This window comes from Mandrillus leucophaeus, unplaced genomic scaffold (assembly GCF_000951045.1).
Source record: "Mandrillus leucophaeus isolate KB7577 unplaced genomic scaffold, Mleu.le_1.0 Scaffold17, whole genome shotgun sequence".
Taxonomy (NCBI): Eukaryota; Metazoa; Chordata; class Mammalia; order Primates; family Cercopithecidae; genus Mandrillus; species Mandrillus leucophaeus.
In genome coordinates, this window is record NW_012101698.1 from 4,655,086 (window position 1) to 4,678,408 (window position 23,323).

Genomic DNA, 23,323 nt, shown 5'->3' on the forward strand with positions numbered 1-23,323 from the left:
TCTATTCTGCTATTAATACTTGTGGTTGCTTTATGAAATTGTTGTAATGTGTTTTTCAGCTCTATCAGGTCAGTTACATTCGTTTCAATACTGGCTATTTTGTGTGTCAGCTCTGTATTGTTTTATTGTGATTCTTAGCTTCCTTGGATTGGGTTTCAACATTCTCCTGAATCTTGATGATCTTAGTTTCTTTCCATAATCTGAATTATATTTCTGCCATTTCAACCATCTCAGCCTGGTTAAGAACCCTTGCTGGAGAACTAATGTGGTTGTTGGGAAGAAAGAAGACACTCTGACTTTTTGAGTTGCTGGAGTTCTTGCATTGGTTCTCTCTCATCTGTGTGGGCCAATGTTCCTTCAGTCTTTGTCCTTTTGGATGCATTGTTTTGATTTTTATTTTCTTTGATGCCCTTGAATGTTTGATTATGGTATAAGGCGAGCTTGATTGACTGGCTTCGATTCTAGTCTTCTGGGTCTGAGAGGAGCCTCCTTCAATTACTGTCTCTGTGTCTGTGTTTCTTTTGTTGGGTATTCTGGTCCACAGGGTTCCCTCAGGCTGGGGCTGCAGTTGGCCAACAAGACATGTCCTTGCCAGGTCAGCCCTAATCTTCTGTCCCTGTGCTTCCTGAGGAAACACAGGGTCGTGTCCACCCACAGGGTTCAGGTGGAAGTGGGACTGCTGAGTTGGAAACTCTAGTGCGTGTGGCCCATCTGGTTATGGGCCTTTGGGGTGGGTAGGGTTGCCAGCCCTACTGTCTGGGTGTTTCCAAAGCAACAGGAGGGTGCACCTCACAGCAAATTCAGGGAGACATAGGACTGCTGAGCTAGAAGCTCTAGCAGGTGTTGTTTGCCTGGCATCAGTGGCTGAGGTCAGTAGGGTCACATGCTCTGCTGTCCAGGACAACAGGAGGCTGTGCTCTTTAGCTGAGTTCACACAGAAGCAAGACTGCTGAAGCTAGAAGCTCTAGCAAGCATTGCCCACTTGGCTACCTGTGGCAGGGGTGGGTAGGGTCTTCCTGTGACAACAGGAGGCTGTGCCCTCCAGCTGAGTTCACACAAAAATGAAACCACTGGGCTGGAGGCTCTAGCAAGTGTTGCATAGCTGGCTACCAATGGTGGGGTAGGAAAGGTGGCCAGCCAATTTCAGGCTGAAGGTGGGCCAGAAGCTGGCACTGAGCCCTGGCTGTCAAGCAGTGGCAGAGCAATGTTAGTGCTCCCCAGAACCACAACTGTGGCCTCTGTTGGAGCTGTGGCACTGGTGCTTGTCTGCTCTGGGGCCCAAGGCTTGTGGAGGTCCCCTTGGACTCTGGAATTACCCCTGCAAAATGCTGGGGTGGCTCTCTGCCTCATTCCATAAGTTTTGGGGATGGGTTTCAGGGGGGCAGGATGATTCTCTCATTCCCAGTCTTGTACAGGCCTCTGTGGAGAACATGAATCTTCCAGGGGTACTCACTCACTTGCCCTTTCTCGTGTTGGAGAGGCTCTCCTGGCTCCATACTGAGCCCAGACAGGCTGGTGCCCAGTTTGCTCCTCTCAGTTCTCTGGGTTCCCCTGTTGTCCCGATGCATCCCAATGTGGTTTCTCAGATGATCACTCTGTAGGGTCCGTATTCATTGGCCCTTTTGTTCCTTCTCTGTGGTAGTGGCCCACGTGAGCTCCTTCTGGTCTGCCATCATAGCGCCTGACTTCTATCTCATCGGCTGGTAAGGCCACCGAAACCAAGGCCCCAATTTTTCTGCATCAGCAAATGCCCTAAGGGCAAAAGTGACTATGGTATTCCAGGGCTTTGCTTACTTCTGTGGTGCTTGATTTCTTTTGTGGTTTGGTCTGGTAATCATTCACTATCTTGATAGCTCTTTAAGATTAATTTTTTTTTTTCACCTAGAGCTTTTCATTGTGTTCACGTGGATGGTTGGTTCAACTAACTGTTACTTGCCATTACTAGGAGTGGAAGTCCTCTTTAATTTTAGAAGAATATCTTATTGTTTTCCTTGTTAGAGATATAGAGTGGATGCAGATATTTTTCAAGCTTTTAATGGGAATTGATCTGGCCAAACCCTGTGAAAGCAGCACACTAAGAATTTCCTCTCAATATTTACCAATGTGATAACTGAAAGAAGAAAAATGGCCCTGTTATATGCCAGACAGCTCAAGTACAGTATTATACTATATAACCAATCTCTGTCATTGGTTTTCATTACTGAATTCTGTTATGACACACATCCGATATGAATTAAAAGAATTACATTTGACATTTTAATAAAAGGTAGACATGTAGCATTTAACAAGTATCTGCTCGTAAGGATGTACGAGCCAGTGATCAATGCTGAAAGCACTCAATCGGGAAGGGTCAAACGAGCTTGCTGTTCACTTGCTTCTGGAAATTGCCACATCCCTAATGGCTGGTGGAGATTGATGAAAGCACTAGTCCCTTTCTCTACTGATTACAGTTGGAGCCATGGAAGTGTCAGTGAGTAAATCCAAGTTTGCTCTTATGTTATAGCTGATTTTATTAAAATAATTCTAAGCATTTTTTCTGTGAAGGGAAATCTGATTCCCAGGTGTTACTTTTTTGTCAGAATTTGGTTAACAAATAAGATCAATTTTTAATAATGTTTGCAAAAATATTAATATGTTTAATAATGTTTGCAGAAATAACTCATATTGTTAGCACTTGGGGGAAAATGCATGTACAATGTGTCAGTTTTCCAGTCTCTAGAATAAAATATTTTCATTCTGATATGAAATATTTTCTTTTCTTTTTTGAGACAGAAATATTTTCTTTTCTTTCTGATAATGATATTTTCTTTTCTTTTTTGAGACAGAGTCTGACTCTGTCACCCAGGCTGGAGTGCAGTGGCACGATCCCAGCTCACTGCAACCTCTGCTTCCCAGGCTCAAGCCATCCTCTCACTTCAGTCTCCCAAGTAGCTGGGACTAAAAGTGTGTGCCACCATGCACAGCTAATTTTGTTATCTTTTGTAGAGATGGGGTTTCACCATATTTCCCAGGCTAGTCTTAAACTCCTGGGCTTAAGTGATCTGCCCACCTCGGCCTCCCAATGTGCTGGGGAACTATTTTCTATTTGTTCTGGACTCACACATTTGGGATGACCAGAATTCTTTGGACCCACATGAGCCTCTGCAAAGACACTGGTATGTGCTGGTCATATTCAAATGTGAGCTTCATAAGAACAGAATAATTTGTGTATGGAATTACACAATTACCTAATTGTTACCTAATCCAGAGATACAGCAATTTTTCTTAATTCCTAAATTTCCAGGCATTGTAAAGCATACTTAACTGTCCTTGGCACAGATTAATTAGTCTATATATTAGATAGAGGTACAAAAAGTATAAGCTTATTCTCTCCTATTCTAATAGAAATGAGGCATTTTTAACTTGCTTGGAAATAGCAGTTCATGCCATTGCATAGTAGTTATTTGTAAATCTTCCTAATAAACTCCAGGAATAAATTTCAGGTAAATGTATGATGCCTACAAATATAGTAATTATCATAGAGAATGCTAGATCTCAAGTGACAGAAACTTACTTTAATAGAGCTTAATCAAAATCAGAAATTTATTAGTCCATTTAGTTAGGACACTAGGGTGGCTCACAGGATCAAAAGATGAACCACAGACAGCAGGGTCTCAAAGTTTGGAACTGCTATTGATGTCTGCTATGATTCACTTGTATTCATCTTTCTGACCTCCTTCTATCCGTCTATGCATCCATCCACCCCGCTCACATCTCTGCTTTTATATACTTGGCTTTGTTCTACAGAAGGACTTCTCCATGTGATAGGGCTGCCAATACCTTTAAATTCATTTTTGGCCCAGCAAGCCCAAAGAAAGAACTTCTGTTTGCCAATGTCTAGCCATCATTCAAGGCAAGGATTATGATTGGCATTGTTAGGGTCACATGTACACCCCCAAGAGCAATCAGAGCAGAAAAGGATAGGATACTATGGTTGGCTATATCTGCCTACCTCTCTGGAGAGGGCAGTGGGTTCTTACCAGAAGGAGAATAGGGGAGGGACAAGGGAGAGGAAATTATACTGGATAGCCAAAAGAAATATTTTAATAGATTGTTAAAAATGGTTAGGAGCAGTTAAAGAGTATTTTTAATTGAAAACACAAACTTGAATCCAAGCAAGATAAATAGGTTTGAGAAAATGATCTACTAAATTCATTATATATGCATATAAGAAGACATTTTCTCATATTAGAAAATTCTGTAGATTAGGAAAACTGGTACAACAACTGAGTGAAAGGATGGATTGTTGCAGATGTTAGGAAAAGAAATTAATATGCTCAGGGATTTGTTTTGCTTAGATTTCTTTCATAAAGAAGTCACTAAGAAATGGTAGACTGCAGCTTATTTATTTATTGTTAAACAAGCAAAAGAGGGCCATTACATCTCTTGTTTACTTTAAAATATGAATAAGCCTTCATTGATTTGATGGTTGCATCCAAAGTAAGGATTTTTAGTTATCAATAAATGGTAATTTCATTACCTGTTCTTCACTGTAGCAAATGTGTAAACAAATGTGTATTTAAGAATTTGCTGCAATGAAAGTAATATGAATTGAGTAGCATTCATAAGAATCTTATAAAGTAGATTAGCTTAAGTGGTGTGTATATGCATGCACATACCATGCATGTGTCTGTAATAGTTGAAGCAAATTCTCCAAATGAACATTCATCACGTGTAATGGCTGCAGAAACAAAAGGTGTTCTCACTGTGTGCTCCTGAAATCCTACCAGTCTTTCAGACTCTGGTGTTGACAGAATCAAAGGCATACAAGATAGAAGTTAGTATATTTTAGTAAGGCAAACATGGCTTTAAAATAACTTGTCTGCTATGTTTAAATTAGCATATTAGACAAATTGAAAAAGATCATCAAAAACTGCTTTTGCAAGTTACAGTCTGGATGATGATTCAAGTTATTCATGCTATGATAATACATTACAAATAATAGATGGGCTGCAATTATTTATAAGGAATTCACTTTGTCAGGATACTCTGGTCACAGCATACAGCTCAGATGACACTTGTGTCAAAAAACATTGACTGGCTCAGATGACTCAGAAGTTCCTGGCTGGATCTAAGAATTCAAATGATGGCCTAAGAACTCAGTCTCTTGGCACTGCTGTCATTTGTGTGGCTTCGTTCTCAGACAGCCTCTCCCCTCTTAGGGGCAAGATGACTGCCAGCAGCTTCAGGCTCAAAGCCCAATTTCAGCACCTCAATACAAAGAAAGCATTGCCTCTCTTGCAGCAGTTTCCCCCCAAAATCAGAATTAAGCCTCATTGGCTTTGATAGGCTTGGCTTGAGTCATGTGCTGTGTTCTGAACCATATAGCTAGGGAGGTGTAATGCTGACATAGTCCACTCCTGGATTGGAGTGAGGGGTTTCCCTAGGGAAATCCATGACATTGTTCCAGCAAGGTGGTGGGGGGTGGATGCAGGATAGTAAAAACCAATAAATATCTGCCAAATTATTCTTTTTTAAATGTAGATATCTTTGAGAAGGAAAATGTAATGAACAGATCGGTGATTCAGCTGTCAGTCCAGTCATTCAACAAATATTTATTGACTCTATGCCAATCACTATGCAAGGGATGTATAACAGCAATGAACAAGATGGTTGAGATCTCTGACCTCATGAAGCTTACTCTCTGGTAGGGAAGGAAGACATAAAAATTTAGTTACATATTTATATCTTATGTGAAAAGTGCATTGCTCTGAGGACATATAAGAAGGGGATGTCAGAGAGGTCAAGGGTCTAGAAAGCCTTTAGAGAAAGGATTTCTAGATTAAGTGCTGTTTCAGCTGAGATCTTTGGGATAAGTCTAAGCATGGACAAGGGGGCAGGATGGAAGAAGAAGGTTCTAGGCATTTTACCCTTGAACAGTTTGATCAAAGGAAACAGGGAGAACCTAGAAAGAGGAGGGAGAGAGTGTACAGATTGGGTTAATGGACTTGGAAGGAGAGGCTAGATGTTTCAGAGATAAGTACTGTGCCTTTCCCCAGGGTGTCTGAGGGTGTTCATGATAGTGAGTTTCCCAGTCTAGATCCATGTATTGATCAAGACTCTTTCTGAAAGAAGATCAGTGGCCCAGGCTTGAATTTGATAAAGTTCAGAGAACCTCAATTTTAATGTCTTTTCAAAAAATGTATTGTTCTTTTGTGTTCTTCAAGTGAGAAGGGTCTGGAAAATGTGCCCTTTCTTGTTTGGTAGATAAATAAAAAATTCACTTTTGGCCACTGTAATTCAGCCATTCAGTGTTGATACACTAAATGTCCATCTCAGCTAACAGGAATTGTATCTCAGCCTGATACCTAAAATGAAGCAATCAAGATGTCAAGACTTCAGCTGTACAAGTCTTGGATTAGGTGGCATGAATCGATGATCCAGGTTCATTTCAGAAATCTGAGCCGTGCGCTCAGTAGACTTTTACTAGTCCTGGCCACTTCCTGTGTTACTGGAAAGGGGTCTCGATCCAGACCCCAAGAGAGGGTTTTTGGATCTTGTGCAAGAAAGAATTCAGGGCAAGTCCATAGAGTAAACTGAAAGCAAGTTTATTAGGAAAGTAAAGGAATAAAAGAATGGCTACTCCAGACAGAGCAGCCCCAAAGGCTGCTGGTTGCCCATTTTTATAGTTATTTCTTGATAATATGCTAAACAAGGGGCAGATTATTCATGCCTCCCCTTTTTAGACCATATAGGATAACTTCCTGATGTTGTCATGGCATTTGGAAACTGTCATGGCGCTGTTGGGAGTGTAGCAGTGAAGACGACCAGAGGTCACTCTCGTGGCCATCTTGGTTTTGGTGGGTTTTAGCTGGCTTCTTTACTGCAAACTTTTATCAGCAAGGTCTTTATGACCTGTATCTTGTGCTGACCTCCTGTCTCATCCTGTGACTTAGACTGCCTTAACTGTCTGAGAACGCAGCCCAGTAGGTTTCAGCGTCATTTTACCCACCTCCTACTCAGGATGGAGTTGCTCTGGTTCACATGCCTCTGAAACTTGTATTATTCATTTTGCCATTTTCTCTTCAATTTTTGTTTTTTTAATTCCTTTTCTGAATTGGAAAGTTATTTAGGCATGGATTAGTATCTCTCCCTGTATCATGTTGTAAATGGGGGATTTCTACTTCCTGATAATGGTAGGCTGGGTAATTCAGGCCCACCCCACTCCTGACGGTGACTAGAAAGGCTGGACAGATTATAAACAAAAGCTTGTTTCAAGGCTTTAGAAGGCTTACAAGATGGTGAAGGATTACTAGGCCAAGTCTAGGGGAGGGTAGAGGCCCAGGGAGATGAACCCCAAAATTGGAGCCCCTTCTTTCCCTGAGAGCACATGAAAATTTCAAGGAAGATTTGTGAGACTAAGTGGATGGGCAGCCTTTTGGGGCTAATACAACAGGGATTGGTGACCAGAGCCTAGTAAACTCCCATCTCTTTGGGTTTCTATTTCAAAGGACTGCCTCGAAGGAGTAGGAATAAACTGAAAGTAGGCCCATGAAGCCTTTTAAAATGCAAAAACAAGCTGTAGAGGGAGAAAAGATATTTGTAAAAACATTTAACTGACAAAGGGCTTCTATTTAAAATATTTAAAGGACTTCTACATATCAGTAAGAAAAAGACAACCTAATAGAAAAAAGCCAAGAGACTTGAACACTTCAAAGGCATCTCACAAAAAGGGAGATCCAAATGGCCAACAAATGTATGCAAAGATACGCCATCTCATTAGCAATCAGGGAAATGCAAAATAAAACCACAATGAGCTATCATGCACATCCACCAGATAGCTAAAATTAAGATTGCCAATAGCAAGTACTTGCAAGTTTGAATGGCAACCAGATCTCTCATATACTGCTGATGGGAGTATAAATAGGTACAACCACTTGGGAAAACTAGTCAGTCTCAACTACTATAGCTTAAGATATGCATACTATGAAGGAGATTCACTGTGCACCAATTACCAACTTGTCTGAGTTTGTTGAGACAGAACACTCACATACAACAGATTACATGAAGTCAGTTTATTAGAAGGGATAACAGAAACCCAGGAACCCAGAAACCCAGGATTCATTGCAGGCCAGTCCCCCAAGGCTCAGGAAAGCTGCCCAAGGCAGATGGAGTCTCACTTTGCCCCGCAGCTGAGGGACCCTGGAAAATAGCCCTCCCTGGTTTTTATACCCTGGGATAATATGACTCACTGCGCTAAAGCATTGAAAGACATCCTGTTCTCGGGGTGGGTGTAGCAGAACAGAGCCCAGACAGTTCCAGCCATTCCCTTTCCATCTCAGATGTTGCATTCCTAGCACATTCTACGGTTATTCTTCAGAACTACAAGCAAGAGATGGGGGAGGATAGAGTCAGTCCAAGACCACAGAGAGAGCCTATCCTGCATGTACTCTATGATCCAGCAGTTTCTTTCCTAGATACAGACTCTGATTGCCTTTGTGCATGGAAAGACATTTGCAAAAATGTTCATAGCATCACAGAATAATAGGAAACAACCTCAAGTTGGAAACAACCCAAATGTTAATCAGTGGTAGAATGGATAAATAAATTGCAGTAAATTCAAACAGTGGATTATTATACACAAAATGGACTACAGCTGTATATAATAAAATAGATACATTAGAGTAAAATAATCTAGACACAAAAAAGTATATAATATGTGATTTCATTCATCTAGATATTAAAAGTCAGGCAAAACTATAATGTTTAGGGATGCATGCTTAAGTCATAAAAGATAATTAAGGGACCAGGCTCAGTGGCTCATGCCTGTAATCCCAACACTTTGGCAGACCGAGGCGGGCAGATCACTTGAGGTCAGGAGTTTGAGACCAGCTGGCCAACATGGTGAAACCCTGTCTCCACTAAAAATACAAAAATTAGCCGGGTATAATGGTGGATGCCTGTAATCCGAGCTACTCGGGAGGCTGAGGCACGAGAATTGCATGAACCTGGGAGGCGGAGGTTGCAGTGAACTGAGATTGCACCACTGCACTCCAGCCAGGGTAAGTAAGACTCTGTCTCAAACAAACAAACAAACAAACAAAGAGAATCAAGAAGTGATTTCTACAAAAAGTGAGGATAGTGGTTACCTTTAGTGGGGAGAGAGGGTCTACGGATGAGAGGGGCCTTCTGGGGTGTTGGCAGTGCTCTGTTTTTTAACCTCCGTAATTATTATACAGGTGTTCACTTTGTAATAATTCTTTATGTGAGGCACTTTTCTGTATGCACATTATATTTCACAATAAAATCTTTTAAACGGTCATATCACTTTATCTCTTATCTACCTCATTGAAACTCAAATTAAAATTGATCACCTGCTCAATCAAACTGTAACAATGCTTTTCACTTAGAGATGTGAACCAAGCCTGAATGTGGGCAGATATGCAGAGTCAAGGTCAAAATTCCGTTGGGTTTCTAGGTGCTTATTACCGTATGCTAGTAACCGTATCACTAAGTTTCATCTTTACTCCTCAAAAACAGTATGTTTTTATTTAGAATTAATTAACATAGTTATTTGCATATAGTAGATACTGTACTGTTTTAAGTCAGGATTTTCTAGGGAAACAGAACAAATAGCATATCCACATCTGTATTTATATCTGTATCTATATCTATATCTATATCTAGGAAGACATTTACAATAAGGTATTGATCTGTGGGATTATGGAGGCTGAGAAGTCCCACAATATGTTTTTGGAAAGGGGTCCCGATCCAGACCCCAAGAGAGGGTTCCTGGATTTCACACAAGAAAGAATTCAGGTCAAGTCCATAGAATAAAGTGAAAACAAGCTTATTAGGAAAGTAAAGGAATAAAGAATGGCTACCCCATAGGCAGAGCACCCCCGAGGGCTGCTGGTTACCCATTTTTATGGTTACTTTTTGATTATATGCTAAACAAGGGGTGGATTATTCATGCGCCCCTTTTTTAGACCATATAGCATAACTTCCTGACATTGACATGTCATTTGTAAACTTTCATGGCACTGGTGGGAGTGTAGCAGTGAGAATGACCAGAGGTCACTCTCATCACCATCTTGGTTTGGTGGGGTTTAGCCAGCTTTATTTACTGCAGCCTGTTTTATCCGCAGGGTCTTTATGACCTGTATCTTGTGCTGACCTTCTGTCTCATCCTGTTACTTAGAATGCCTAACTGGCTGGGAATGAAGCCGAGTAGGTCTCAGCCTCATTTTACCTAGCCCTATTCAACATGGAGTTACCCTGGTTCAAACTCCTCTAACAAATATACCATCTGCAAGCTGAAGATTCAGGAAAGCTGATGGTGTGGTTTGAAGGCCTGAGAGCTGGGGAGTCAATGGTGTAGATTCCAGTTTGCATCTGAAGGCCTGAGAACCATGAGCACTGAGGGCAAGAGATTGATATCTCAGCTCAGGGTAGTCAGGCAAGGAGGGCAAATCCTCCTTTCCTCCAACTTTTTGTTCTATTCAGGCACTCAGTTGATTGGATGCTGCTCACTCATATTGGGGATGGCAATGAACTTTACACAGCCCATTGATTCAAATGCTAATCTCTTCCAGACACATCTAGATAGACATACCCAGAAATAATGTTTAGCTGGTTATCTGGGCATCTCATGACCCAGTCAAGTTGACACATAAAATTGCCTATCACATCTACTACTTATTAAATTGTAAAATAAGATAATTGAATTTCCTTGTGACAAGAGTAGTCTGTTTTGAAACTATAATAGTTGGAGATTCTTGGTATGAGTCATGAAAATGATGTAAATTGGGGCTCACAAATAATAAGCACTTTTTGCAACCATACCTTTCTCTGTTTCTGTTTTTTCGTTCCTGCTACATGGTCCTTAGTTGGCTATTTGATTTTTTTCTTTGCCTGTGTCTAACCTGGAAACTTCTACAGTTTGAACAAGTTTCCAATACCTGATACTTTCCTTTGGAGAAGCAGTTCATTTTGTAATTTGAGGCCTTGGAAAAACTACTTTTCATTATGTATCTGCATTTTCCTTTTCTTTAACATGGGTCAAATAAGTGAATTCTTAACAGAATTTGTCTTTCTTTTATCTACCTAAAATATAAGAAGGCACATATCCTGCAGAGACAGATTGTTTTCAAGAAGCTTTTCAAGGAGAAGACAGCAGAGGCCAATGTGAAACCTATAAAACCTGAAATAATCCAATTTTAAAAAGATCAAATAAATAGAAAAACATACCACATGACAGCTTTAGAGACAGTAGAAAGCTAGAAGATGAAGCAGGATTAAAAAGCGAAAATTAATTCTTACACTCAGTGAATGCCTAGAAAACCCCACACTGACAATCAAAGTCATATGGTATTTAAATATTTTCCTTATTTTTAATTTGATATTTTCTTGTAAAAATGGTGTTTTGGGGTGAAAATAATACTTATCAACATTTCAGGGTATAGTAGCCCTTGCCTTCACTGTAGCAGAAGCAGAAGTTGAAGACGTGAACAGTTTTATGCATTCACATTTACTTCCAGAAAACAAGGTTAATTGCATAGAATTCCTTTCGCTTTCTTTTTTTTAAAACCAAACTTTCTGCTACTAATAACAACAATTAACAATTATATGCCAGGCATTGTGCAAAGTGAAGTACTTTACAAACATTATCTCATTTAATCTTCCTAATAAATGCATGAGATGGATGTGATAGGTGGATTCCAAGATGGGTCCAAGTTATTGTCACTTTCTGGTATTTACATTCTTGTAAATGTGACTTCACACACTGTCAAAAAGAACACTGTAGCTTCTCCCATGGTCTCTTGGCTTGCTTACCCTGGAGGTAGCCAGTCATCATGCTTTGAGGACACTCAAGCAACCATGTTAAGAGACTTGTGAGAGGAGGAACTGAGTCCTCCCACTAACACCCAGAACCAATTTGCTGGTCATGAGCCATCTTGGAAGTGTATTGTCCAACCTTAGTCAATCCTTCAGATGACTGTAGACCTGGCTGTATCTTTGACTACAATCTCATGAGAGACTCCAAGCCAGAATCACATAGCCAAACTTCTTTTGAATTATTGAATCATGGAAACTATGATAAATAAGTAGTGTTTATTATTATTTTTAACCACTAAGTTTTGGGGCAATTTGTTAGATGGCAATAGGTAATTGTTAGAGTAGGCTCACTCTTTTTATTGTTATCTCCATTATTTAGGTGAGGAAACTGAGGCTTAAAAAGATTTAAGCCTACGTCTGATGACCCCAAGCCTTTGGTCTTAATGCAAATAAAATAGTTTCTCACAGTTTTGGTTTATTACTGCTAACAGCTTTTTCTGAGAGGAAAACAAAAATTATTTTATTTTATTTTTGAGATGGAGTCTCACTCTGTTGCCAGGCTGGAGTGCAGTGGCATGATCTCAGCTCACTGCAACCTCCGCCTCCCTGGTTCAAGCGATTCTCCTGCCTCAGCCTCCCAAGTAGCTGGGATTACAGGCACGCGCCACCATGCCCAGCTAATTTTTGTATTTTTAGTAGAGATGGGGTTTCACCATGTTGGCCATGATGGTCTCGATCTCCTGACCTCATGATCCATCTGCCTCGGCCTCCCAAAGTGTTGGGATTACAGGCGTGAGCCTCCGCACCTGACCCCAAAATTATTATTATTATTATTTTAAATTATACTTTAAGTACATGTGCACAACGTACAGGTTTGTTATTTTTTTAAACTGGGGAAAACATTTTTATCAAGCAATGTTTGTATTTATTTAAATGTGTTAAAGGATCTGGGCTACTGTAATGCATGTGTAAATAGAAAAGGCAGTGTTTGACGTTTAAGTTCTTTAAGATTTGTTTACATTTTACATGCTGTGTACTGGGTAGAAAGAATTTTAACTTGTTCAAAGATTTAACTGGGAGCAAAAATTTTTTTTGCTTGGCTTTTCTGCAAAGAAGGGAGGGGCTTGGGAATAGAAGATGGCAGGAAAAAAAAGTATAGGAAATGAGTTTTTTGAGACATTTAGGATAAAGAAAAAGCAAAGAGAGATGACAGAGATGGGGGTGAGGGTATGATTATGGTGATCATGATAGTTATTAATGTGACATGTACACATCCCTGCAGCATCTGGAGGCATTCACTAATTTAATAATACACATTATGAAATTCTGCTTTACCAGGCTGCAATCTACTCTAAATTCGAACTCTTTTAGACTCAGCTCCCTTGTGTGTTCCTAGAAGTGAACAGAACTCAATTCCATACAGAAAAGGAATTTTGTGCTTAAGGATGTCTACTCCAAAACATTTCTTCTTTTTTTAATTTTTTAGAATTCAGTGGTGCAAATCTATAAAGACAGAGCTTTAATGGCAAACCCTATTCTATCTGGTTCTCCTTCTCGAGAGTTAGCTAAGAATATATTTTTCTAACTTTTCTTTTTAATATTCTCTGAAAGAAGACATTACATCACAGATACTGAACTCTTACTTAACCTGGACTCTGTTAAGTAGAAACATTGGAAGGAGCCAAAGGTTGACATTTTAAATTAAGAAAAACAAACCAAATGAGCGAAATAGTTCCTCTGAGAAATGTTTTGGCCTAGTGAAAATTCTCTTTTAATAAATGCAATTTAATATTCATTCAACAATTATTTACTGAGCTTCTTGTATGTGCCAATTACACATGATCCCTACAGGCAAGAAGCTTACATTCTGGAGGTAGAAACAGGCTTGTAAGCAAATAATTACAATGCAGTGTATTCGATGCATTTAATTAGAAGGGCATATGCAAAGGACAGAGTTATAGCACTCCTTGAGCGCACTAGAGAAAGCCTTCCTTCTGCAGATTCTTGAGATGGGTTTTGTAGGATGAACAGAAGTTTGCTAGACAGATGGAGATCAGGATGTGAGAGGAAAGGATGAGGCTGTTAGAGGTGTGAAATAGGCTGGCACATTTGGGGATTTGGGAAAAGTCATTTTGATGGATGGATTAATTAATTAATTAACCATATTTATTAGATTAGTATGTGTATGAGGCCCTGTACAGAGTGCTGGGAATACTGTGATGAAAAAGACAAAGTTCCTGTCCTCAAAAAACTTAAGAGTCCAGAGGGGAGAGAGATGGATCAATAACCATGATAGGAGTGAGCACGAGGACCTGCAAGATCATAAGGAGGGGGCAGCCTTGGGAGTCATTCGCAACTTTCTGAAAGAGGTGACAGCTGAATCTGGAAAGACCAATGGGAATTAGCTGCCATGGGGTGGGAGAGCAAGAAAGGCATTCCTGGTGTTATGTGTGAGTCTGTGGTGTGTGAGCACAGGACACATTCTGAACTGCTGGCTGGGTATCAAGTGCAAGACGGGCAAGTTCCAGGGATGAACGGCATGCTAAGCAGTGTGGAGAGTGTTCTGGACTAAAGGATTTTAGGCAGGGAAATGGCATGACCAAATTTTCCCTTTGGGAAGGTCACTGTGGCTGCAGCGTGGAGAATGGCTAGGGTATGAGAGGGGCATGATTTTGGAGTTGGGTAGGTCAGTTAAGCTGTTGCAGTCATCCAGGCAAGATGTGATAGTGACATTAACAAAGGAGGGGCAGCAGGGATGGAAAGGAGTGGTGAATTTGTGAGATACTAAGGAGGTAGATTCACAAGCAAGGTAAGAGCAGAATTATGTCATGATCAAAAGCGCGGACTCTGGGACCACAATGACTGGTTCTATTCTGGGCTCTATGCTTTGCTACTGTGTGAACTGGGGCAGGTTACTTACCTCCTCTGTGCCTCAGTTTCCTTATCTGTGATATGGGAAGGGTAATAATACCTTTATCTAAGGTTGCTGTGGGGATTAAAGTAACTAAAATATACAATGCTTGGAACATTGTCAGGCACATAGGAAGTGGTCCACAAATATGTTATTTTATGGTTAGTTTGAGGAAAGAAAAGTCATAGGTGATGCCTGTACTTGGGATATGGACAATTGTGTGAATGATACTTCATTCACAGAGGGAATATAGGAGAAAGCAGAGCTGGGGGAACATGCTGAGCTTGCGGTGCCTGTGGACACACTAAGTAGAAGCATCTTGTAGGCAGTTGGGTCAATGGAGCTGGAACTCAGAAGAAATTCAAGTGGGATAAACCCTCTAGAATGGCAGGAAGAGAAATAGCTGCCGGGAAGAAGGCTGGTAAAGGAAACAGATGAGGTGGTCTGAGGGGCCCAGCAGAGGCTGCAGACGCTGAATTTGCAAAGTTGTGAGTCTAGGCTGCTGTGTGGTTTTCTCTGGCAGTCATAACAGCCTGGGTGTAGTAGAGAACTGGAACAGCTGGATTGACCAGTGTAAGGGTTTTGCTGGCTATGACAGCAAGACTTGGAATCACGACGTTGACAATATTGCTTGGACATGGTGACGAAACTGACTATGAGATCTAGGCTGAAGAGGGAAGAGAGTAGACATGAGATGGTTGAGTGAGCCAAAGAGGGGCCAGGAGATGAAAGGGCATGAGGAGGCTGAAGCCATGTATAGTGGAAGAGAGAGAGAGAGAGCGCGCTGGAAAGTGGCAGCTCAGTATCATGTATGTAGAGAGGGGTGCCCTCTCCACCTCTCATCACAGTGTTTATTATTTTTAAATGTAAAAAGTAGCATATGTTTTCTGTAAAAACTTCAGACACTTTAGAAATATCAAATCCACTTAGGAAGTAAAAGTCCCTTATGATTCTTATAGTTTGTTATGATTGTATTGCTTTAAATGTATTTTTAATAGTTTGGGATATCTTCTTCAGTATTTTTCCACCCATTAGTCCTTAGTATTGTTTCAGAAATGAAATCATACCATATATACTGTTCTGAAACTTGCTTTTCTTCTCCTAATATGTCTTGGATGCAATAATTTCTTGTTACCCATAAATCTTTGAGAGTGGGCTATTTGAACTAAAGATTATATTTAGATAGAGAGCAGCATCTGGCAATGATGAGGTCTAGAGGGTATCTGTGGGAACGCAGATTGAAGTGTAATGGAGGTGAAAGTGTCTTGATTGGGTTTTTAGCTACATAGTTGCTGCAGTCACCCGGGACTGTAGCAAGAGTTGAGAGGCAAAGAGCAGTGTGATCCAGCTGGCAGAATCATCAGTGAGTGAGTGTGAAGGTGTCAGTAGATGGAAGAGGTGAAGGCAGGGAAGCAGGTGTAAAGCTGAGTGGCAGGAGCCGCCATGGAGCAGCATGGTTGAGCAGTATGTCTCCTCCTGCCAGATAGGAAATGAACCTTCTGTGTCATTTGAGAAGGATGGACTTTATTCTATAGGAAGTGGGGTGAAGGGGGAGTAGAATAGGACATTTACATATTTTAAAGATTTTGAGGGGTAAGAATGTGAAGACTAGAGGTCTGCAGCCCAGTTGGGATACTATTGTACTAGTCTTGGAACATATATAAGGGCTTGGAGATGTTCACGAATCCAATTGGATAGCACTTCATGACTGATGGGGAGGGGGTGAGGGAGCAGGAGGGTTGAGGAAGATTCTTGTACTACTGACTTGAGAGATGACAAATTGAGATTATGAGAAATAGAGGAAGAGGCAGAACAAGGAGTGTGTATGTGCTTACATAGGGGAGAAGGGGTGCAGAGGAATAGAATGGCTATTTAATGAAAATATAATTCTAGGAGTTTGTGAAATTAACTTTAAAAACTAAAAATTTATTCTAGATGGAAACTGAAGTTTTTGAGATATGTCTCACTGGTACAGTAAATGTCCTATGAAAAGTAGGTGCTTTGCCAACAGGGTGACTAGAGTCAACAATAATCATTTCATTGTATTTTTAAAAATAACATTTGGATTGTTTGTAACACAAAGGATAAATGCTTGAGGTGGTGGATACCCCATTTACCCTGATATGATTATTGCATATTGCATGCCTATATCAAGATATCTCAAGTACCCCAGAAATACAGACACCTACTATGTACCCACAAAAATTAAAAATAAAAATTTTTGAAAGTAAGTACTTTGTTATCCAGACCTTTTTAGCTAAAAAATTCTTTGGTTCGTGGACACTTTTACTATATCTTGACCTGAGCAAGGTCTTTAAAAGCAGGGTGTTCAGCTGACCCATGGATTAATGCATGACCCAAGGCATTCCAGAGACACGAAGGCATGTGACCCACTTGCATCGATTCAGTTCTTTGTTAGATATTGGAGCAGTGGACTAGGTGACTCATTTTCAAATAATTTTTTACCCCTACTCCTGACTGTTGACTCTGTCTAGCCTACTGGTAGATTATTCAGTAGATATTCACATACATCCATTATAGACAAGTCACTATGCATTACGGTCTCTACCTCGAGGAGCTTATAAAGTCTATTAAGATTAGAATAAGCACATATATAACTGCCAAGTAGGTACTATAAACGGTAACAAAAACTAAGCAACTAGAAGGTCAAAGAGGCTGAACAATCGCTCTCAGCTGATAGAATCAGAAATTGCTTTAATAAGGACATTTAGAATCAGAAATTGCTTTAATAAGGAAATTACATTTGAATCAGAGAGGAACCTGTACAGATGTGGAAGGACATTGTAGTCGGAAGGAGCAAGCATGAGCACAGTTTTAGGGAAAATACCTTAATCCTTGATACAGGGCTGCAAAAGCATGATCTAACTACTACAGGCTGAAATTGCAACATATGGTTAGTGATCAGGTACAAAAGGAAAGTGGCCACATGCTTTAAAGTACTTAAGAAATAAGTGAGTTTTGATTAAAAAAATACCTTGGTCATCAGATTTTAACAAGATACCTATATTTTGGTTTGATAAAAGGAGGACATTCTGTTCAATTAGAATGGCCAGTTTAAATTTACAACAAAGCTTGTGAATACAACTTTTCATATTTGGGATAAATTCTTGCCATGATATCTATGCATCAAAGGATATGCACAGTTTTTAAAAATTGCCCAAAGGAGGTTACTGATTTACATTCTACCTATAGCATATGAGAGTGTCCACCTTAAACATCCTCGTCAACAGAGTTTTGCCAGTCTTTCTTTTTTCTTGAAAAATTAAAAATATTGAAATAGTTATAGATACACAAAAAGTTGCAAGGAAAGTACAGAGAGGTCTTTCATACCCTTGACTTCCCATTTCCTCCAATGATTATGTCTTGTGTAACTAGTACAATACCAAAAGCAGAAAATTGTCATTGGTTCAATGTGTGTGTGTAGGTCTATGTCAATTTATCACAGGTGTAGATTTGTTTAGCCAATACCACAATCAAATACAGAAAATTTCTTTATCGGATTCAGTAATATAGAAATGAGCTCATAGCTTATAGGAAGTAAAAAATTTCCTACTAGCCAATTTTCTTTTTTTTACCCCAACGCCTCAAGACTTTGTCATTTTATTTCTTCTTTATGTGTCTGTTCCATCACCATAAACATCTCCTTGGTGCTATCCCTTTATAATCACCTCCTCACCATCCCTAAACCCCAGCAACCACTAATTTTAATTTGCTCTTCATCTCTATAATTGTATCATTTTGGGACTGTTATATAAATGAAATCACATGTTATATAAATGACCTTTTGAGATTGGCTTTGTCTCTGTTTTTGCTCGAGATGCATCCAAGTTGTTGTGTGTATCAATGGTTCATTGCTTTTTATTGTCGAGTAATATATAGTTTTCTATATATTACTTTGTGGAGTAAAGTAATAGTTTTCTGTCTTGCTGGGCGGTTCTTTTTCTCTTCTTCTTTTTTTTTTTTTTCTAGAGAGAGCATGAATTTTTGGGAACCTCTTTTGTCATGTTTGTTGGCCTTTCCAAACTGTTGGCTCATCCAATACAAAGTGTTGGGTAAATGAAGCAAAAGAAAACTGAGGGAACTCATCAGTCTGTTATTCCTTGGATCTGAGGTCCCTAGCTAGTCTGCATTCTTTTTGGAAACTTTCAGTCTTCTTTTGCTTATTATATGTATAAAATGCCTATAATTTTTAGCTATTTTTAATGGAAGGAATAAGTAAAAATATGTCTGCTCTATTTTATCAGTAGTGGAAGTCCTTTGCCAGTTTTAAAAATGGATCTAGTATATTAATATTTTTCATTGTGAAAATTTTAAAACATGCAAAAATTAGAGATAATAGTAAAATCTGGCTTCAACAATTCCCAACATTCCTCTATTCTTAATCTGACCTATACATGCATATAGACACACACATTTATTTGTTATCACAAATATTTAATGAGTAAAAAATATAAATGATCTAAATATTGAATATTAGGAAAACATGTACATTGATTATGGTTGACTGATATGATAGAATATTATGTAGGTATTAAAACTGATGTGTTTTCATGTAGATTTTTTTCATTTTTCTATTTTTTTTTAAGTTCTGGGGTACATGTCCAGGATACGCCGGTTTGTTACCGAGGTGAACGCACACACACATATTTTTTCCTGTAGTATTTTAAAGTATATCAGACAAGATTTATTTTTACCTGTAAATAATTCACTAAATATCAGATAATAACTTTTACAAAAAATCAGACCCATAGTACTATAATCCTTCCCAACAAAACAAACTGATTTTTAAAACCATTTTATGTTTATTAACATACTTAGCAAATAATAACAACAATAGCAATAGCACCACTAAGTTTTTGGAATGGCTATAGTTTGATAGGCGTATTAGTTAATGAATTGAAAACAAAAATGTTTAATCTGATGAATAGTAATTATTTTATATCATCCATTATTCAGTTTTTAAAATCATAATCCAAACAAGGTCTATTCTTGTATTTTAATTCATAACCTCTCTCTCTCCTTCCCTTCTTTTCTCCTTCTCACCCCTCTCTCCTCCTCTTCCTCTCTCTTTCATGCTATGTTTATTATGAATAAACTGAGTCATTTTCCTATAACATTTTTCACATCCTGGATTTAGATTATTTGTATTCTTACAGAGCATACATGTTCTTCCTTTCCCTCTATCTCTTGCAGTTGGGCTGGTAGGTCAGAGGCTTAGTTAGATTTAGGTTTCGATTTGTGTCCATAGTACTACATAGGTGGTGCTGTGTACTACGTCACATCAGGAGGCACGTAATGCCTGTGTTTCACTCTTTTAGTGTTAGGATTAATTTAGAGGACTCAGGTGTTGTCAGCCTGATTGAACCATTATCAGGTTCTTCAGCAACATCTTACCTAATTATTTTAGCACTGATAATCCTTCATTTCATTAGGGGCTGCAAAATGGTGATTATTTTTCTGTCATTTTTCTGCATTTATTAGTTGGAATTCTTTTATAAAGAGTAATTTTCTTTCATCAACTATTTGGTTAACCTACAATGTAATTTATACAGAAATAGTACAGAATAAATGGTTGATTCTTTCCTTTTAGTATTTCCAAAGTAATTAGTTTGTTGCTTTAGCAACTTCCAAAGTTGACCAATTATTTTTTTAAAGTATCATTTAAATTCAGATTTAAAAAAACGAATCCATTGCCGACTTTTTTTTTTTTTTTGATGCTCAAATTGTCTCATCTTTGGTTAATGGGAATGCCTTCCAGTTGCTCTGGATCCCTGGCAACCCTGGTAGCTCTTGATAACGTTCTTGTTTTATGGTATGAGGCAACGTGCTGCCAAGTTCACTGTATACATTTTGTACCCTTGTCCTCAAATTACCCATTTCTCCAAGGAGTTGTGATTCCTTTTAGTGGGAAATGGTGCTTGGAGACCACAATCTAGGTCTCAGCACTGTCATTGCCACTGGACTTTCGTTGCTTATGGGCTTTTTCAGTGGGCAGGTTATTTAAAAAGAGAAAATCATCACAAGCTTGTATTTATTTTCAATTCAAATGTTAAGATTATAGGGTTTCTTAATATAAAAACTTTTCTTGGTTTATACTTTTAAAGATACTGAAATGCTTGGTTCCTAACTATATTGATGTAGCTACTTACTTGTTTTAAAAATATTATTACTAATATCATGACCAACAGCAAGACTACTGGATAAATAAGATTTCTCTGCTTTTCTCTGTATTTTGACAGCATATCTCATTAAGAATACAGTCAAAATATGTATATATTTTTGAGACAGAGTCTTACTGTGTCACCCAGGCTTCAGTGCAGTGGCACGATCTTGGCTCACTGCAACCTCCACTTCTCAGGTTCAAGTGATTCTCCTGCCTCAGCCTCATGAGTAGCTGGGACTACAGGCGCCTGCCACCACCACGCCTGGCTAATTTTTTGTATTTTTAGTAGAGACCAGGTTTCACTGTGTTAGCTAGGATGGTCTTGATCCCCTGACCTCATGATCCGCCTGCCTCGGCCTCCCAAAGTGCTGAGATTACAGGTGTGAGCCACCGCACCCGACCAAAAATATTGTATTTTAAGGTTGGTTGGAATAATTGTTTTCTCTCTGTGGTTATGGCACCAGCTGGATATACAGCAAGGTTCATTTGTTTCAGGTTTTTTTTTTTTTTTTTAAGAATTGATTTTCCTTTCACGTTTCTTTTTTCATTTTTGATACGTAAAACACTTACATGGTTGAAAATCAGCGCTATATAGTGAAGTGCATTCAGAGAAATCTCTCTTTCATTCCTGTCTCCTCTACCCTGTTCCTTTACTCCTCCTGTAGGTAACCACTCTTATTGGTTTATGTATTGTTTCATATTTTAGCTAGTGTAGCATTTGGATAGATTCCTAGAATAGGGATTGCTGAGTCAGATGTACCTGCATATGTAACTTTGCTAGATATTTTATAACACCATATTTTTAGCTCTTTGTAACTGTAATCGTATAATCAAAAATGATAATGTAGTTTCTTCCTTTCATGGATTTTTACTTTATGTTGTCCTTTAATAGAAGGCTTTAAAATTTCCAGGAGAATGGACCTTCCCGTTTCTTTGTTTTGTTTTTAAGTTTCTAGTTTTGTTGTATTATGATCAGACTGTTGTTTGTAATATTTCTGCATTCAGAACCACTGGTATTTTCTTTGGTATTATATTTTTAATATATAACCAAATTTTTGTGACCATTCCATTTGCTGATGAGGAGGCATATTTTCTGTTATTAGGATGTAGTGTTTGATACCTATTCAACGTGTTATGTCATTAAAATATTTTATGGTCTTACTTATGTTTTTGTCCACCTAACAGGTCTTACTGAGAGTAGTTTATTAAAATCTCCTAATATTTGTGCATTTGTTTTTCCTTGCATCTCCCATAATTTCTGCTTTATATGGATGGTTTCTGTGCTATTTTGGTGCATAGATAATAATTGTTGCATCATCATTTTGAATTATGGTGTTTCGCACTCTAAAATATTCTTCATTGTCTTGTTAATGATTTTTTAAAAATCTGTCTTAAAATCAAGATCACAATCTATGCTTTTTTACTGCTACTGTTGTTGTCACCACCCAGCTCTGACAGAATGGGCTCCCCAACCAAAATTTGTCTTGAATGTCAAAATTGGTGATGCCACTCATGCACCTAGAAGATATGAAAAGGTTATGGTTCACTTAAGGAGGCTTTCTGTGAGAGCAGGGCAGGCTCCTAAACAGGTTCAAAAATAGCTTGATTCCAGTAGTGCCAGCTGCTTGGGAGGCCTAGGTTGGAGGATTGCTTGAGCTTAGGTGTTCAAGACCAGCCTGGTCAACATAGCAAAAACCTGGGTGTGGGGAAAAAATAGAAATCCTCTTGTTGGGAAGAAATATTTAAAAAAAATAAATAACTTGAGAATAGGGAAAAGATACTGGTTTGGCTTTTATTGTGGTTAAGGTTGGGGCTATAATAATAGTTCTTCTGCAGTCTAGACCTTGTGTTGTTTGAACTTTCCACTGGTACCAGAGGAGGGAACACCTGAATTTTCTTACCAGCTTGTCCAAAGGTAGGGCAATATTAGTTTCATTCCATTACTTTATTTTCTTCTTAATGAGCTCCAATTATAGCATGTTGGATCTTCTTTGACTGTCTTCTGTTTCACCAATTGCCATCTTAGAGGCTTTCTGCCATAATGACCTCTTTTTCCTTTTTTAAAATTTCATGTTAATTTCCCTTGGTGTTTTACTGGTTTATTTCAGTGTGCCTTATTATATTTTCCTTCAAATCTACTTTCCTTTATACAGCTCTTCCTCCTATGTCTTGGTCTGGTACTTCCTTACTGTCTTGTGAGGTTTTGTTTTTTTTTTTTTAAATGGTTTTAGGGTTTTTAATTTGATATTTTATCAAGAATTTATAGTTAGTTCTAATTTTTAGCACAATGATTGGATAACCTAGCCTGCCATTAATAAAAATAGAAATCCCTACCTAGTCATAGATGGTTTTCTGAAGTTGCAAGTGTTCTGCCAGAAGTCTGAACAAGAATATGCAAAAGGGAGATGCCA

At 38.8% G+C, this 23,323-nt stretch overlaps 1 protein-coding gene across 2 annotated transcripts in view; it reads left to right on the forward strand.

The window, feature by feature from the left end:
* Positions 1-23,323, forward strand: part of HYDIN (HYDIN, axonemal central pair apparatus protein) — a 423,190-nt gene that overhangs the window by 18,346 nt on the left and 381,521 nt on the right. The window contains exon 2 of one of the 2 annotated variants that reach the window (XM_011976767.1): positions 2,826-3,155. The exons of the other annotated variant lie outside the window; for it this stretch is intronic. The gene's annotated coding sequence lies outside the window, so the exon portion shown is untranslated. The remainder of the gene's footprint in view (positions 1-2,825; positions 3,156-23,323) is intronic. 2 annotated transcript variants of the gene reach the window in all.